Source organism: Nyctereutes procyonoides, unplaced genomic scaffold (assembly GCF_905146905.1).
Source record: "Nyctereutes procyonoides isolate TBG_1078 unplaced genomic scaffold, NYPRO_anot_genome, whole genome shotgun sequence".
Classification (NCBI taxonomy): domain Eukaryota; kingdom Metazoa; phylum Chordata; class Mammalia; order Carnivora; family Canidae; genus Nyctereutes; species Nyctereutes procyonoides.
This window is the reverse complement of record NW_026575139.1, coordinates 9096650-9108035: the sequence shown is the minus strand read 5'-3', so window position 1 is coordinate 9108035 and position 11386 is coordinate 9096650.

The following is an 11386-nucleotide window of genomic DNA, read 5'->3' as shown; positions in this document are numbered from 1 at the left end:
GGGTTGATTCAAATAAACAAGCTGACCACTACCTAGCAACAGGTGTGTATGGTATCAGTCGTCTGTTCCCCAGTGAATTCGTTTCCCTTCAGTTACCAGCCCTGTGGAAGCAGGTGGCTTGCTCTTGTACTCCTCATCCCACCAGGGTATCCAGTGAACAGCCTTTCTACCAAAGCTCGCTCTCTGCTCATTCTGAGGCAAAGCCTGGCCCATTACTGTATGTGTGTGTGTGTTCCTCCAGGCAGGCATTATTTTTTATTTTTTAAAAATATTTTATTTATTTATGCATGAGAGTCAGAGACAGAGAGAGAGAGAGAGAGAGAGAGAGAGAGACAGAGACACAAACAGAGGGAGAAGCAGGTTCCACGCAGGGAGCCCGATGTGGGACTCGATCCCAGGACCCGGGGATCACGCCCTGGGCCGAAGGCAGATGCTCAACAACTGAGCCAGCCAGGTGCCCCACCATGCAGGCTTTAAATAATCTTTTTATCTTTGAATAGTTTTAGACTTACAGAGAAGTTACAAAAGTTGAGTTCCTATAGACCCAGTTTCTCCTACTGTTTAATTCTTGCAGGAACATGACATATTTTTCAAACTGAGAAACCAATGTGGTCATATCACAGTTATCTCAATCCCAGGGTTTATTTGAATGTCCACAGGTTTGTTTGTTTTCTTTAAAAAAAAAAAACTAGTAACCAATATTTAAAAATCAAGAGATTTTTCATTTTCACTTCTAAAATTAGAAGAACTGACAAATGGGTGTAGCCCACCTGACAATGGCTGGCTGAGCCAAATTAATAATAATGACAGCCGTCACTAGAGCAAACATTTATTGAGCATTTATTATGCACCAAGTTTTCTCCCAAGTGATTTGCACGTATTAACGCATTTCACCTCACTAGAAGTCTTTGGGTGATTCAGTTTTACAGAAGAGGAAGCTAGCACTGAGGGGCTAAGGAGAGTGCCCAAGGTCACCCAGCTGGGCTGCGGGTGAGCAGGTGTGCAGTGCAAGCAGTCCCGTGTTCCCTGCCACCACTGGCTACTGCCCCCTGGCCCTTTTAGACTACCGTCCCCCATCTGACTATTTCTCCATTTACGTTTCTTTCTGGGATGCTGTGGACAACTGATTTCAAAATATCTGCTTTTTGGAACCATCTCAGGCAGCCCTTCCCAGTTGATAAAGTATGCTCACGTCAATGACCTCCCCTGATCCCCAGCAGTGAGGTGATCTGTATCTGGGGCATCTCCCTCGCGTCCGAGGGGCTGGGGTAGGTGGAGGAGTAGAGAGACTGGAACTATTACTGTAATAGTTGGTGGGGTGCCCCAAACATCCCACTCCCTCTCGTTGGGGCTGAGGATCATTTTCCTGCTGAAGACTGGCAAGCCTCTGAGTGGAGAGAATATTTATTCAGAGGCATGCCTGGCCTCTTGCAAGAGCCTCCTGAGTCATGAGTAGTAATTGTAGGAGTCGCCCGTCACAGGAGGAAGGCCAGGCCTGCACACATGCACAGGAAGCTCACCTTCACCCCAAATACCCTCCATTCTGCACAACAGGACTACCGCCCACCACACAGAATGCACCTGACCCTACTGCTTCTATGTTGGTGGAGTCACACCGGTTTCCTGGGCAGCACTGGCACAGCTGCAGGAGACTCACACCAGCCTCAGTACCTTGGTGAGCTTCGTCCCCCAGCTTCTTCTTTTTTTTTAAATCTATTTATTTATTTATTTATTTATTTATTTATTTATTTATTTATGATAGTCACACACACAGAGAAAGAGAGAGAGGCAGAGACACAGGCAGAGGGAGAAGCAGGCTCCATGCACCGGGAGCCCGACGTGGGACTCGATCCCAGGTCTCCAGGATCGCGCCCTGGGCCAAAGGCAGGCGCCAAACCGCTGCGCCACCCAGGGATCCCTGTCCCCCAGCTTCTGCACGCTGGGCATCACTCAGACACCCTGGGCTCAAGATGGGCCCAGGAAAAAAGAAAATTTCAGACAAACCAATTTGGATTCTTACTGACCAACTCTTAAGCTGGGTGCAAGGCAGAGAAAGATCCCTATCGGAGGGCAAGGAAGACACCTTTGGCTGAATTTAAACTCGACTATGAATTTGGATGAATACCAGTTGTCCTGTTCTTGCCGTGTGTCTTTGTTATAAAAAGAACCATGAGCTGATCATTTCGGGTGGTATTTGTTCATGGACTCCCTCAGAAGCAGCTAGAAGTGGCCAGTAAATAATCTCATCTTCTCAAGGAGGACGCTGAGATCCCCTCTGTATGGTCTGTAGAGGGTGAGCGGTTTGGCTGAAGGGGAGCTTGGTATTGAGACCACCACACACCTCCTCACGGTGCAGCTGCCTGCTTCTTCTGTGTATTTTTGGAAACTGTTCTTGATCTTTAAGGCAGCTCTGCAGGCTCATAAGCTCTTCCTTTAATGAGGCCATCTGTTCTGTCCATTCTGCTCAGAATGTGCTCCCTTATGAGTTCTACGCCTGTTGCTTCTTTCCTAGCTTGCATAGAAGAATAGATTTATAAGTGGGAGCAGAAGATTGAAAAGTTCTGGAGAAAAGAATAGAAACTGTGCCGGGAACTGGAAGGGGTGTACAGGACACCTGGGCACACATAGTGTGTGGAGTGAGTCCAAGACGGTGCTGCGGTGCAATGGCCAGCCGCGGGTCCGGAGGGGAAACTCAAGTGTTGGCTCAGCCCTCCATTACCGGGCAGGTGATGCAACTGGGTGGCTCCACTGGCTTCTGAGAGGGAGGGACACCACTGAGTAATGAAGGTGACCATGAACAAAGGCAGAATAAAAGAAAAGGACCGCCTGTAGCATGAGAAAGGTGGAGAGAAAGGAGAGTGGTGTCTCTCGTCTTTAAGCCAATTGTCTCCACTATGTTGATCGCCTTGGCCCTGGTGATGACTTCCCTTGAGTAGCAAGTTTTAAATAAATGTTTAAATGGTATTTATTCCTGACTAGGAATGTGGGATGGCCAGAAATTGTGCCTGCCACCCCGCTCAGATTTAGTATCTATAACTTGATGGTTCGAGGCGGTGAGGTCTCTGGCAAGAACACATCAGTGAGGGTCCACCAAGGATTGGTGATGTAAGGTTGCTATGGATTGTTCTAGCTCTAAAAGAAAGAAATAGAAATGTTGACCTGACACCTGTCTCATCCAGCAGAAGATTAACCATGGATGCTGTGCTGAGAACAATTTAGGTCTGCCAGGAGAATCCCTTCTTCCATGTTTGCTTGGCTGGACTTTGCTCAGAGCTACCTAGGTCCACGCTTTTCAGACCGTCATCAAATTCCCTAAGCTGGAGAGGGAAGTGGGCATATTTCCCTGGAGTCTGGAGTAGGATGGGGCTCCAGAAGCATGAGTTCCTTTGAAAAGTTAGCAAATCTTACCTTTTTGCTCTGTAATGTCAGTATTTTTTTTTAACATGAAAACAATGTTCTTAATCAATTCCTATTGGGCAAACTGAGGCACTGATGATCTCAAAGCTTTTTAGGACTTGGCACACACAGTGGGCACACTGATTTTTCTGTCACAGTGCCATCCCCTGGTTCCCAACCCACTTTCTTTTTCCAGAGAATCCTTGGTTACCTCCACAGACAACTAATAGGATAGAAAGGAAAATAGAGGCAGTCTTCCCAAAGTGGTGGATTTGCAGAGGTTTTCCCAAAGAGATTATTGGCTGCGAAACCGTGTCCTCTATTGAAATCCTGGTAAAACTGCTATACACTCAGCACCAGGACAAACGTCCAGCCCCCAGCCTCTGCCATTCATTCAGTCCTTCCAGCTAACCTTTCTTTTCTGTGCTCTCAAGCAGCTTGTTAAAGCTCTCGGTGCTCTCTTGAGGCTGCCCCCCTCCTGTCTGCTTGATCTTGGCAGTCAGTGTCACCTGCCACTCCCCTGACAGACATGCGTAGAGGGGACAGGATTGATTTTGTTTTCCCACTCACGTTCTTCCTAATGTTACTACATTCATCCTTCCCCTTTCTCCCCAGTGAAGACCTCTGTATTCTTGAAGGATATTTTCTTTAACTCTGTAATTCTGGGTTGAAAATTTTCTTTCAGTTGTTTAAAGATACCATTCCACAGTCTTCTGGCCTTCATGGTTCTGGTGAGATGTTTGTGGGAATTATGACGTATCATTTTATTTCTGGGCACTTCCAAGATTTTCTTTCAAAAAAGACAAAAGAGGGAGCCTGGGTGGCTCAGTGGTTGAGCGTCTGCCGTCAGCTCAGGGCATGATCCTGGGGCCCTGGGATCGAGTCTCTCATTGGGCTCCCCATAGGGAGCCTGCTTATGTCTCTGCCTCTCTGTGTGTGTCTTTCATAAATGAATAAATAAATAAAATCTTAAAAAAGAAAGAAAAACAATTTTCTTTCCAAATCTTGGTTTTCAGCAGTTGGACTGTCATGTGCTTAGACACGATTTCTTTTTCATTCTTAATTATCCCACTTGGAGTTCCATGGAGCTTCTTGAATCTGTAAATTCATGTCTTTGACCAAATTTTGCAACTTTTGACCATTATATATTTTTTCCTCTTCTCTCTCTCTCCAGCTTTTGGTACTCCAATTGTTGATAGCTTAAACCTGAACTCTGATCATTTTTCAATCTCTTTTATTTCTCTTGATCAGATTGGATATTTTCTACTGATACATGTTCAAGTTAATTGGCTTATTTCTCTGTCATTTCTGATTTGCTTTAAGGTCATTTGGTGAATTTTTATTTTTATTTTAAGGAGTGCATTTTTTCTGTACCAAAATTTCATGATTGATTGATTGATTGTAATCTCTCCCTCTTGAAATTTCTATTTCCATTCATGGTGGGCAAATTTTCATTTTCCTCATTGAGCGTTACTGTTCTAGTTGCTTTAAAGTCATTGGCTCTATGCATTGTGAATGACTTCCGATTGCATCCTGGACATTGTGAATGCTGTGGTGTGGAGACTTTGGATTTTTTTATATTTCACTGAGGAGTGTTGATGAGCTTGTTTTGACAAGCAATCAACTTGGTCAGACTTATAACAACATAGATGAACCTCACACATATAATATTGAGTAAAAGTAGCTTGACACAAAAGATTATATACTGTGTTACCCCATTTGTGTAAAGCTCAAAATTAGCCTAGATTATCTATGCTCAAAAGTTAGGATGCTGGTTACCTTTGAGGGTGCTTTAGTGGTTTAAATGAAACAACAGGGGCTGAGACAAGACTTCTGGTTATATTCTGTTTATATATATATTTTTTTGAGACAGAGAGAAAAAGAGAGAGTGCACACAGGGATGAGGAGGGGAGGGGGAGAGGGAGAGAGAGAATCTCAAGCATACTCCACACCCAGTGCGTAGCCTGATGTGGGGCTTTATCTCACAACCTTGGGATCATGACCCAAGCCAAAATCAAGAGTTGGATGCTTAATCAACTAAGCCACCCAGATGCCCCTATATACTGTTTCTTTTTAAGCAGCTTTATTGAGGTATAATTGACATATAATAACTACGTTTTAAAGCGTACAATTTGATAATTTGGGGCATATGTATATACCCATGAAATCATAATCACAATTAGTGTAATGGACATATACGTAATCCCTCTGCACAAGTGGTGTAATCCAGGTGTAATCCCCTCTCATCCCAAACCTTCCATATTTCCAGTTACCTCTGATCTGCTCTCTGTCACTATGGATGGATCACTCTTTGCTTTCTAGAATTTTTATAAATGGCATTGTACATAATATACTCTATTTTTTCTGATTTCTATCACTTAGCATCTGTGTATCTGCTTTGGTGAAATGCCTTAAAATATATTTTGCTTATTTTTTTAAATTGGGATTTTTTTCTCACTATTCAGTGTTGAGTGTTATACATTCAGGAAGGTCCTTTATCAGATATGTGATTTGCAAATAATTTCTTCCAAATGTGGTCTTGTTTTTTTTTTTTTTTAGCCTATTAACAGTATCTTTCAAAGAGAAAAAGTTCTTGATTTTGGTGAACTTTGATTGAATTTATTGTTTTGTGGATTATGCTTTTGGTGTCATAGCTAAGAAATTTTTGCCTAATTCAAGATTATCAAAGATTTTATTCTTTGTTTTCTCATTGAAGTTGGTGGTTAAAGTTTTAGTTTTACTTCGGCAAATAGATTTTGAGTTAATTTTTGTATAAACGCTAAGATATAGACCAAAGGGTTTTGTTTTGTTTGTTCTTGCTATCAAGTTGTTTCAGCACCATTAGTTGAAAAGAATATCCTTTGGCCCATTGAATTGCTGTTGCAACTTTGTCAAAAATCAATTAAGCATATCTGTGGGTTTATTTCTATGCTTTCTGTTCTGTTCCTCTGATCTATTTATGTATATTTCTGCTCATACCACATTGCTACTATAACTGTGCGTTGTAGCTTCGCCCTGTTGCTTTATAGTAAGTCTTGAAATCAGGTAGTGTAAATCCTCCAACTTTGTTCTTTTCTTTCCAAGTTGTTTTATCATTTCAAGGTCCTATGCATTTCCATATGGATTTTAGAGTCAGCCTCTCAATTTATTCATTAAAGCAGATTGGGATATTTATTGCAATTGCACTGAATCTTAGATCTATTGGGGAGAATAGACATCTTAACAATATTGAGTCTTCTGATATATGTAGTTCCTTCTGAGAAAAAAAGAAATAGAGTGAAACATGAAAAGACAAAGTCTGAGTATGGGTTTTTCAAAGGCCTTGAGCATGTTACTTCCCCCACTCTGAGCCTCTGTCTGTTTCTTTTCTGTAATTAAGGGGAGAATATGCTTTGTGAGATCAAGCCAGATAATGAGAGAGAAGCAGACAATGTTTTGGGGTAACTAAGAGTTTTTGTTACAGTGGATGTTATCATCAGGCATCTGGTGGGTTTGTCAATATAAATGTCCAATCTAGAGGGCACGGCACTATTTGCATATCAGATGTTATTATCTTTCTCCTCTTCATTATAATCACAATGAACATCACTGTCAGCCAGTACTAAGCCTTCCAAGTGAGGTTCCACGTACTCATGAAGATAGCCATCACCCTGGTTTGGTGATTACCCCCATCTGATGTCCGTTAATTGGCATTCACAGCATCTTCTATCTCATTCGAAGTGTTCACTGTTTTTTCAGTATGATTCCCAAGTCTGACAATTTCCTTCTACCTGCTGCCAATTTTCAGGCTGCTTCTGTGGACTCTGGTTTCTGTCTTGTCTCCTTCCCTGGTCATGGTTTTTTTTTTTTTCCTACTTGACTTGTTGTTTCCAGGGCCCACTTAGTCTAGCCCCACTCTTATCCTTTATTCATCAGCCTGGGTTCAGTGCCACTCACTGGCTGCTGGGACCACAGAATCCTGGAAGAAGCGTTCTGGCCACTACCTGTGACCAAGTCCTGACCAAGTCCTAGCACCTGTCTCAGGTGTCAATGGATCCTTTCTCCTTGCTCACCTCAGCCAGTGCCAGCTGCTAATGTGAAACAATCTGTTCCTGGCTGACTTTGAAAGATCTGGTAAAAAACATTCTCATTTCTCTATCACTACCAGGGCTTAGGTCTCAGATCCCAGATGTACCAAAACCCAGCCCAGATTCTTCTATTTACATTTCATGAACCTTGCTATGTTAGGATTGACATTTACATTTTCATGTACTTTTTAATTTTTCTATTTAATGGTCCTTTTAGTCTCCTTTCTTGTCCTGTCTAGGATTGGTATTTTTATTATTCCATTTTTTTCCTTGCTGGGGGAAGATAAACACTTTGACTACTCTGTTAGTGCTTATCCTAAAACCTACACCCTGCCACCTTTGATTTATCAAGGTACAAAACTAATTTGTACTTTAACTCTCCTCCTGGACAATGCAAGGACCTTAGAACACCTTAATTTCATGTACCTGTGTCTTAACATACAAGCTGTGGTGGTGGTTGTGCATTTTCAATTCCATATAAATGATGCAATTATATTATTATTGTCAGGTAAGCCCACGTGTTTGCTGGTTTGTATTCTTTACTCCTTCCTGCATTTGACCTTCCTCGACCTTCCTTCTTTCTTATTCTTTCTCTTAGTGAGTTTGCTGTTGGCAAATTCTCTTTGCTTCTCCTCCTCTGAAAACACTTGATTTCACCTTCATCCTAGGAGGTTAGTTTTGCCAGTTGAGAGAATTCTACTTTCTCTATCAGCACTTACTTTCATTTCATCTTATATCTGTTCCCATTGCCTTTTGGTTTGCATCCTTGACCTTGAAACATTAGAGGTTAGGGTCCTCCCCCTTTGAAGATAATGTAAACTAACTACCTGGGCTGCTTGAAAAATTGGCTTTGTTTTTTATTGTCTGCAGCTCAAAAAGATGTGCATCTGTGTTTGGATTTCCTTTTTTAAAAATTTGATTCCCCTTGGGATTTATTAGGTATCTTAAATTTCACAAGAGCTATCTTTGCTCAGCTCTGGAAAATTCTTGGCCATTATTAGAAAGTGCTTCTGTACATTCTTTCTTTTCTGTCTTTCTGACATCAGTTATGTATATCTTAGGCTTTCTCATGACACTGTTTATGCTCATTGACCCCTCTTTGTATTTTTATCCTTATCTCTCATCCTGCACCCTGGAGAATTTCTTCTGATCTATTTTCCAGTTCACTTAATTTCCTCTCCTCTTTTTTTCAGTGCCATAAAATTACTTTAGTATCATCCTCCTGAGATTGAACACATAGTAAAAAAAAAAAAAATAAAGGGAATAATATAACATCTTTTACAATCTCAAGTGAAAAGCATCAAAATATACTAATTACACTTTCTGTAAATAACCCTCTCAAGCAACTGGCTAAAGAACAGAGGAAGAGCTGCATTTACAAGAACACTTTTGTGGGAGGACCTAGGATGAGTTAGATGAGTTTGTGCTTAAATGCTATGTCAGAGAATACATTCCTCATATTCTAAATATTCTAAAACTAGTTCTTCTGCAGAAAATTTGCTGAAATATCACACAATCTCCAAGTATCCAGAGAAAAGGTCTTTCTCCTGTCACGAGGACAGTGAGCTGCTCTCCAGCAGGTGGCAATGCTTTCTGCTTTTACTTGATTCTCTATGTGATCTGCGTGATGGTCTTTGGTATCCATTTTCTCTTGCACAGGGATTCTTCCCAAGAGCCAACCCCACTAAATTTCCTGCATGCCGATCTCCGAGTCTCAGGGTGAGTTTCCTAGGAACCCTGAACTGCAACCATAAGTTATAGAGCTGCCCTGAGCTTCTGTTCTTTCACCTGTAAAGCAGAGATGATTATTGCAACTATGTCAGAAATTAGTGTGGGGATTAAATGAGATAGTGCATGCAAGGTGCCCGACACACTTAGCACTCAGAGGAGTTCGTTATGAAGATTATTAATAAAATGGAGATATTATTGTCTGCATTTTACACATGAGGAAATAGGCATAGAAAGTTTAAGTAACTTGCCAAGGTCCCATAACAAAGAATGGAGCTGGGGTTTAAGTGTTAGGTATGTACGTGTGTGGTTATATATATGTAAGTGAATATATAAGTGTTTATAGTTATATATGTATGTAGGGGTATATGTACATATGTGGGTTTTTTCCTTTTTTTAAAAAAACATTTTATTTATTTATTTATTTTAGGGAGAGAGAGAGAGAGCATGTGTGGCAAAGGGAGAGGAAGAGAGAGATCTCAAACTCTATGCTGAGTGCAGAGCCCCCTAAGATCATGACCTGAGCTGAAACCAGGAGTCAGAAGCTCGAACGACTGAGCCACCCAGGCACCTCTGTTTTTCTTTTTCTCTGCTCCTACTTTATGTTGCCTATTGTTCTTTGGAGCCAACACAGAAGTTTGAGTAGAGGTTTAGATAGAATAAACAGTTTGTGGAGGAAGTTGGCAAGGGCAGAGAGAAGCTTGTCTTTTGGGGCTTTTGAAAAATGTGTGACAATCAGCTTTAAAGAGGTAGAAAGAAGACCCAGGTATACAATGGATCTGTGATAAAGGGATTGAACTAAAAGGATAATAAAGCATGGGAGTGAAAGGAAACTATTGTTTGAGATTGCCATTCGTATTGCAGAAATTGAAAAGTTGAAGCAGTGTATTTCCCAGAAATTTTGATGGTTTTCAGAGTTATTTTAAACTAATTGTCAAATTCTTAAAACTGGGGGAGAAAACCATTAGAGTTTATGTTCTCTAGGCACTTTGCACAATCCACATGCAGTTTTTATTTTTCTTGTTCCACTCCAGAATAATGGAAATAATACTTTTTATGAAGGATTCTCCAGAGCACCCTGGAGGAGAGTAGAAGGAACATAAAATGAAAAGCAAAATGAATAAGAAGTCCTGGTTATAGAATTGGGAATCAACAGAAAGAAGCGGATGAGGAAACAGTATTTAAAACATCAGTCATGCCAGCTCTCAACATCCACCCTTCTGAGCATTTTATTCTCTCAAGATGCTTATTGTGGCCTGAAATCTCGCCATTGGTTTGGGATAGAGTGAGATCCAAGAGAAAATTCGTGAAAGCCTCCTGGTCTTTTATAACTCTTTCTATTCTTTCAGAGATCCCACAGACCTTTTAAAGAAAGCAACGCTTCACAATAACAGAGCACATGGTAGAAACACAACTGTCCTGAGATACACCCCAGGGACAGGAGAGGTTGGGCAGTGCAGTGGAGCACAGATGGCCATCTTCCATCTAGAGGAGAGGATGGCTCTCTCCGGCAGAAGCAAGCAGGCTCAGAACCTACCAGAGTTCATGTGATGGAGGAATAAAAGGGATATCTTAATCAGGAGCTGTATTGTGCACAAAAATCATGTGTCTGTAGGTGCAGATAAATCATGGCCTCTACAGCTAGAGAATTGGAAGCTTTGGGTCAGGAGAGTAAAAATCTAATCTTAGAACTTCCCAGACAAGGCTACCTTTTGTGGAGATAACTGCTCAGCTCTGCCCCTGCCCTGTTGACAAATCCAACTTTCAAGATTCTTACATCTCCGGCCCTGAGTGGAATAAATGTTCTGAGCAACAAAATAATCATTATATGTAGATGCCCTGCGTAATGGCAATGGAAAAGTTGAGAAAACCTGAAAAGTTGTTAGACACAATCATCCTGTTCAAAATGTTCATTGAGATGGTCAGTTAAGATGTGAGCCTTACTTTTCCTGTATGTGTAAAAAGCAGCCAGCCAACGGAAGAAAAGATTTTATGCACAAAAGCAACAAAATGCACAATATGCCCTGAATGATATTAACAAGAAATGTGCAGGAGCTCTAGGAAAAAAAAAAGAAATAACAAAAAGAAAGCCTGGTGAGGGCTGCATAATGATAAGGGTAAGAAGAGATTCATCTTGTTCTTAGATGGGAAGACTCTACATGTCATAGGGTATAAATTTCCTTGTGATTGATTTA